We start from the raw sequence: 8,312 nt of genomic DNA, 5'->3' as shown, positions 1-8,312 counted from the left end.
ACGGGTTCACCGTATCCGGTCCCATCCTAAAGATCTGAAGATCTAAAAGATCCAATGCATGCAGTAACTCAAATCACACATATTAGAGTTATTAGAACTTTAGCATAATCATGCACGTGTTAATCAGAATGCAATAGCTCACATTTCATGTTAAGATATGCTCACAAGCAATGTTCATTAAAGCATTGTGACCAACATCGGACCATACATCTAAGAAAAGATTATTTTCTATCAAAACAAATTATGTGATCATCATGCAAACTTGCAATATGATTTGGCATATCATAATCACTCAAGTTAGGTGTGAGTAACCATATGCGATATGTCAAATTGTTCAAATATGAGTGTCAAACAAGATGAACACTCATATACATGTGTATAAACACATTATTTGCTCACCCAGCTTAGTTTTACAAAGTAAAGACTGTGCACAAGGGGTAAACACATATCAATGTAATGCACGTTCATATCCATGACAGATTTATATGCAAAACAATACAATTTCACTAGGTGATGTAGGAGACAAACCATTGCCTGAGGGATAGTCCTCTCCACACATGATTATGTAGGCATCATGCATCAGAGGCATATGATAGTGTATGCTTCTGATGCTAGTTTCAGTGCAAATGCACATGAAATGCTACATCATTAATGATGCACACATTGATGAGATGCTTCACACAATGAATTTAGTTGGCCAGGGTACAAGACACCTAGAGGGAATTACATCTCACCGGGGTAGTAACTAAAATATTAAATCATTACCTGATGCAGGCTGCCATGAGGGAAATTACACCTAGCCCGAATAATGATTTATGATGCTACATTATATATTAACCATAGGCCAAATATGATGTGTAAACGTGAGACATGAATGAAAATTATTGCATGTAACAAAATATTCTTTAATTAGTACAATAATTTATTATTAAGAAAATTAAAATGTAAATATTTCACAAAGAAAACAATATTGCATTCATGTTAGGCATGTAAACATTCAAACAAACTTATTTATCATACATGGTAAAAATACAAGCATACATACTTTAATTTTTCTTGGGATTTTTCATGCAAGATAAAATTATATAAACATAAGGCATTAAGTACAATTTCAAAACACTAATATTAAAAAACATTTTCATACAATAATATATGCATATAGAAAATAATATCAAAAATAATATGATAGATTAATACAAACATGTTTACAAAAAAATGATATGCATTAAGTTAGATGCAATTTTTATGCCTCGTCTAATGCATAATATGCCCATAAATATTATGCATTTACACACATGAAAATCCATCAGGATAGCAAACTCATACTCATTCCTACCAGATCTCTCATGGGATTTGACTTTTCAAAGCAAGGAGAGATGTACTGACTCGTTATTGTGTGAAGCAACAAGATGCCCATCTCATTGATTGACAAAGAATAAGTTCTCTCAAACAAAATTATTCAATGTCTAGGGAATAGAGATTAAGGATTCTTCATTCTCTAGCAAATTAAACTTTAAATTTCCATTTTGATGAAGTCATCAATATCAACCGATGAGATTAGTACAACCTCATCTTGAAATAGGGTTAAGGAAAGGGTCTTTTGAAAAACTCTCATGGAATCATAGTTAAAGCACTAAAAAACTACCTAACCTAAAAGCTCACTCTAAGATCAGCTTACCTACATCCTCTAGCATCAACTTAAAGTTTTCTGCAAAAAGAAATGGATGCAGAAGATATTATTACAACAACGATGAATGTAGTCATGCTCTTTTTTGTGTTCAAGCTTCTACTTTGTGTGAAGAAGTTGATAGCTTTCTTAGTCAAGAGAAAAAAGTAAAGAAGAAAACAAGATGATGAAGAAGTGGAGAATAAGAAATACAAGCTCACTTTCCCTTGAATTCTACCTTTTCTTCAAGAGCTCCTCTTTTTTTCTCCCAAAAACTCTTAATTTCTCAACTCTCTCTAGCAAGAAAAATTTCAAAAGACCTCTCCTAGATGTTGAAGTAAGGGTTTTACCTTTAGAATGCAATGCAAAAAGCACTCAAGTATTTTTAACTCATTTGACTAACTCAAATTTGATTTTATTAGGTTATGACACCTTGTAGGAGTTTTGGATGATTCAAATATCATATTAATAATTTATTCTAAGTGATCTAATATCAAATTTTAGCTTAGGGTACAAAAACATCAACATTTTTTGCTGCTAGGTTGCACCAGGGATGATGGGTGTGCGTGGGCACGTGAGTGCAGGATGTGTGCTCGTGAAGGTGAAGGTGTGCATGAGAGGGGAGGTATTTTATAGATCTCATAGACCTTGGGAGGATATAAATGGATATAATATAATCCTCAAACATCTAAAACATCAAACTTGATGTCGATGGGTGTGCCAGTCTTAAGGTACGGGCATATCGATCCAAACCTTAATTTTGCACTGAAGACATGTTGAAGGGTTTATGAATTCCTTGGGCTATAGAAGACTCTAAATGGATGGATGATCTGATCCCGCAATTACACAGTTATTTAGTTTTTTGGCCAAAAACTTGACCCAGTTTGTTTAGGCGGCTAGTGTACCAAATGGATATGTTATAGAATTTAGAATTTGATTTAAAGGATACACACTAGGGTTTCTACGCAAATATGTGTACCATTTCAAGTAATATATGGTTTTCTTTAAAAGCAGAGCATCAATCCCACAGAGAAATGAGGTAAGAAATCTCTTAGGCTAATTCTAGTCTACTACTATCTGGTCTTAGTTTGGAATTTTTGAAAAGTTTGAGTTACCTCAATTCACTAATTTACTCTAACATTAAATTTAAATAAATTAAATAAAAAAAACTAATCTAATGAGACTGGTTAAATTTTTGAAATTCTTATATAATCAAAATCTTTTCCCTTGCAATGAGATCATAATCTGTATAGAAATTAAATGTTTAAAAGTTAAATGTAGTATTGTGCAAAATAGGAGCAATCCTAGCCTTTACCCTCTCTAAAGCGTATAAATAAAGTTGGTTAATATAAAGTAAGTTCCTAAATCACAAGTTATGTTGGATAGGTATTAGCCTCTTATTTCAAGATTACCCACCATGCCCTCTCCATAGGACTAACCGATCCTTAGGTTCCAACTTTATATCAAATTGGTAAAGGTTTTAGCTTGTCACCCTAAAATCACCAATTTACACCCATCAAAACTTATCTTTGTTTCTATTTGCACTAATCCATGGATTACTTTCTCACCACAAGGTTAATGTGACTCTTACTAGTTGAGGAACACATAGCCCTCCCGGGTCATTATGAATTTACAACAAATTTTAACATTTTAATTGATCAGATTGATTATGTAAATTAAGAATAAAGTAATGAATCATCACAAGTATGGAATAAGAGAAATCTTAAACAATTGTAACCCTACGCATGATTAAATCTCATCACAAAGAGAAAGAGCAAGGAAAACTACTCACTAAGCATGGAGAAATCAAATTAGAAAACTTTCTTTAAATAAAAAAAAATTCACAAAATAACTATTTATAACAATTATAAGATAATGAAAAACACAATACTTAGCTTTTTTCCACTTAAAAAAAGATGAAAATCCCTCCAACAAAGGATACTGTTGATCCACACAAAGCTTATAGAATCCCTTACAGATATCTCTCAAAATCCCTCACCAATCTCTCCAGAAAAGGCAGAAATCTACATTTTCTACTCCTATCTATGACCTCTAGGTGTTCATGGAGATTTTAAGACTTTCAAATGCCAAAAGGAGCCATTCCAAGTGCCAAAAATTGCCTAAAAACTCATTGTGGCATCTAGAACTTATGCGCAATTGTTTCTGGTGCCCAGGCGCCTGAATTTGCACCTCGGTGTTGTTTCTTAGGTGAGACTGGCGCTAAGCACCACTTTCTAATGCATAGGCTCCACCCTACTAGCAGCACCCTCATTTGCTCTCATTTCACTTTATTTCGTCCCGTTTCAGCTCTAATCTGCTCCAAGTATTATATCTGCAAGATAAACATGAAAAATAACATTTATTTAAAATATAATTTCATTCAAAAATATATGATAAATGTAAAGAAAATTAAGCATATAAAGACATATCAAAATGCGTCATGTTGCGTCATGTCAGAATTTTCTTCCTCAGAATTTTCTTCCTTGCTCCATTTGACTCCAAATCGCACTATTTTTGCTTTATTTTTCTCTAAAACACCATCTCTTGTACATGAAACTAAAAACACGCAAAATATCTTTCTTTAAAGTGTAATATCATTAAAAATGAGCATAGAATATATATTAAAAAAGTAGCTAAGGCGTGTCAATGGAGCATGACGCTTAAGCATTCCAATGGGCAATAGACATGTCCCATATCAAAATTGATGCTAAAATGGTGAACTCTCCCAAGTAAGGATATATCAACTCCAATCCAAATTCCATGCCAAAAACACATACCAGGAAGTCTTAATAGTTGTTTTGAGCTATGAAAATCTATGAATGAATAACACGTAGTCCCATACCATTCAAGTGGGCTCCCTACACAGCTGACATAAGAAATTGATACCAACAATCGTCGCACCCCCCATAAACATAGAACATTTTTTTAGGCTTTTCTTACAGTTTTGATGTAGTAAAACATAAAAGGACTAGATTTTTTTTAGAGAAGAATGAAAATATTTTAGGAAGAAACTAACACCTCACTTGAGAGAGAGAAGTGACTTATGGAGATTTTTAGTGTGATTTTGTGTGAGAAATACTTGTTTTATGTGCAAGAGAGTGAGGGTGTGATCGTATAAAACAAAGGAGGATATTTCAGATGGAGATCAAATCTTAGAATTCTGATTTCATCCATATAGTTTTTCAATTTGTTTTAGTTTATAGTTTTTATTTGAATTTATTAATGCAATGTGCTTTTATTTCAAATCATGGTTAGCACTTAATCTCATGGTTAGCACTTAATCTCTTTGCTCTTTTGAATTAATTTTTCTTAAAATATAAGGGATGCCATGTTAGATTTTTTAACTTATGAATGAAGAAGTTATTATTTTGACCTTCTATCTTATTTTTTATTCAAACAAATCTTTTGAATTGTTAAAATATGTTGTAATCTAAGACTATTGAAAGAAGAGTAGAAGCATAGTTATGTTAAAAGACAAGAGTTTAGTAGAACTGAAATATTGTGAGTAGACTCTTATATGCTTTTTAAAGAATATGGAGGCCTGGGAATTCTTGTAGGTTAGATGAATTTAGCTATATTATGAGATTTCAATACTTGTTATATCACAGAAGAGACTAAGAAGTAATAGACTCTATTTAATAACTAAAATAGAAAAATCATTGGAGGAACTTAGAATTTACTGAACCAATTCAAATGAAATTTTCAAACCATTTAGAAAACATTTCTCACTTCTTAATATTTTATTTTGAAATTAGGATTTTAGACATTTAAAACCTCAAAAACTTGTACTATTTTGAACAAAAATTTAGGATTAGTAAACTAGTAATTAAAATTCTTTAAAAGATAACTTGTTCCTCATGTGATAGATAACACAAACTCATAATCTATATAATACTTGATCAAGATGTATAATTATGTAATAACATATGTGCTTTAATGAACTACAAATTATGTAAGAGTTAGTTTGTGTATTATATTTTAGTGAATAATTATTATTTAAAAAAAAATTTATCTTAACAGACATATCAGCTTAGGCGAGAGCACATCACTGCTGAGCAACATGCTCGTACACATCAACATTAGTCATACCATTAGTGGGTTGACACTAGATCATAGAGAGCACATACAAGTGACATTAATTTTTATATCATTGTAATTATTTTGAATTTAAAATTTTCCCCTTACTATTCATTATAATTTTTTAATAGGATGATTTCTGGCGGTAGAAGGAAGCTCAAAGTCAGCGCTCCGGAGGAATTCATATATATAGTAGCAATTTTGATTAATCAAACTTTGACCTCTGAAGATAAGACATTGGAGCAAATAATAAATAAAGAAAATTATGTTGGGTGCACAAAAACTTGCATATGGCACATTTTGCACCTTCTTCGGTCAAAGCTGTGCACCTTTCTAGGATGTTGAAGTTTGCAGGTTGGTCGGGATAAGTCCTGACAACAACTAAGAATATAGAGGCTTGATTTTTCACTCGAATTATTGAGATGGAGGTGAGAATGAAGATGGAATTGGACTGGGTGTGATGTGAGGATGAAGAAACCAATGACAAGTTGTTATGTGGTTATTTTATTTACTATTATGAGATATTTGTGTACTAGTTATGTGTTGTTTATTTTATTTACTATTATTTATTGCATTATGATTATATTTATTTTTAATTTGTGATTGTCTTTATATGATTCTAATTTAGTAGTTATGTGTATAAGTAAACTAAATTGTGTGATGTATATTTCAGATATTTTTATGATGTAATTACATATGTATTAATTGTAATGAATTAATGAGATTTTTTCAGGCACAATTTGCAGGCAACAAACTGAAGGACTTGTTATTAAACCTTTGATAGCTATAAGCCAATGACCCTAATCCATAAGAAATTATACCAATGAGTCTAGTACTGTGATCCTGATTTTGTATATAGATAGATGTAAAATGCGATGTATGCAATTAATTTTATTAATAGATATTCTTAATTTGCAACAAAGCCAAAAACTTGATCCAAAGTAAAAGAGAGTTAGGTAAATCTTTCACTATGAAGCAAATAAGAATGCAGTTATAATATTTCAATATGGGATACTGCACAAGTATACATATAGTTATCAAGTGATATAAAACTTTCTGATTAAGTCTCGAATATCGATCTCACAAGGAGGACTAATTTTAGATAGCAAAATTTTACTTAGCAATATATTCTTACTTAAACTTAAGATGCTAAAATAGGAATAAAAGTTAGATTCTTTTTGTAATTTTTTATAATTGAAAATAAAGTAAGCAACTAATTAACTTAACTAAAATACCTACAAGCTGAAGGCAATATAAATAAAATATCTTTTTTCTTATCATGAATCAGTGATAAATATAGAAATTCTATTGTGGAAATATGCTAAATGTGTTGTGTCAAATTGGAGCAATAATATTCTTTACCCTTACTAGTGATGCTATAAAGAACATTGACTAATCAACAGTTTGAATAGTCTTGAAGACCGATTAGACAGGGAAGATACTAGCTCTCACTCTAGAGTTCTCTTCTCCCTCCATCTGAGGGCTAACATCTCGTATCAAAACCTAAAACTATAAATCAAATTGGGGGCTTTAGCCTATCACTCTAAAGCTCTCTAATTCTAAACCCTTTAAAATATATTTTCCTATTTATTTGCACTCAACCCCATGAACTACATTCTCATTCATGAATTCAATATGTGATTCCAATATTTTTTTGATTGAGACAATACCATCTAAGGTCTTACATGTTCTCACAACAAATATTAACATCTTAATTGGTTAAATCAAGAAGTAAATGAAATGCAAGGTTTCAAATCATCTCAACTTCTTTCAACATTGAAGTCTACTTCACACAACTTTCTTTCAATATTTAATCAGTTATCATTTTAAGGAAAAAGATAAAAGAAAACTACTCAGATTTCATGGAGAAAACACATCCACACATGAGTTTAAAAGTAGAAATCATGCACACAAACAAGAAATCTAAATTAAAACTAAGTGTAGAAACAAAGATAAATATTTATATCTAATTTTCTCCACCAAATTTTTGAAGTTCCTTTGAATTCTCTTCCTTCTCTCACAATACAGACTAACACTCAAAATAAAATAAAATAAAGTAAAGGTGGCTGACGGCGGTGGCAGCGACTGTGAAGGGCTATAAAGTTTGATGGATGGCTGACCTCCTCTCTTGGAAAATCTAAGTCTTTTTCTTATAAAAATCTAAGGGGTGTCTTAGTGTCTCTTCAAAAATGTGTCTCCATTTAATGAATCTTCTAGAAGTTTCCTCCTCATAAGCCAATTGAATGACTTTTATGTCCATGGGCTATTTTTCACATTTTTATCAATGGTTGCTTCAAACACCTCTTCAAAAATCTGCTCAAATTAAATAATTCATCAAATAACTACTTCTAGCGCTTAAGCGAGGGGTACCTGGCGCTTAGGCGCCCTAGTTCATTTTTGCACATTTCTTCATTTTTGCTTCAAATTTGACCATTTTTACCCTTTTTAGCATTTATTCATCCATTTGATTGTACCTGCAAGAAAACACACAAATATCTTTCATTAAAGTGCAATATCTTAAAAATAAGTATAAAAATGTGTATAAAAACACTATAAATTTTAGGTGTAT

This window comes from Phalaenopsis equestris, unplaced genomic scaffold (genome assembly GCF_001263595.1).
Source record: "Phalaenopsis equestris unplaced genomic scaffold, ASM126359v1 Scaffold000399, whole genome shotgun sequence".
Classification (NCBI taxonomy): domain Eukaryota; kingdom Viridiplantae; phylum Streptophyta; class Magnoliopsida; order Asparagales; family Orchidaceae; genus Phalaenopsis; species Phalaenopsis equestris.
This window is presented reverse-complemented; position numbering follows the sequence as displayed.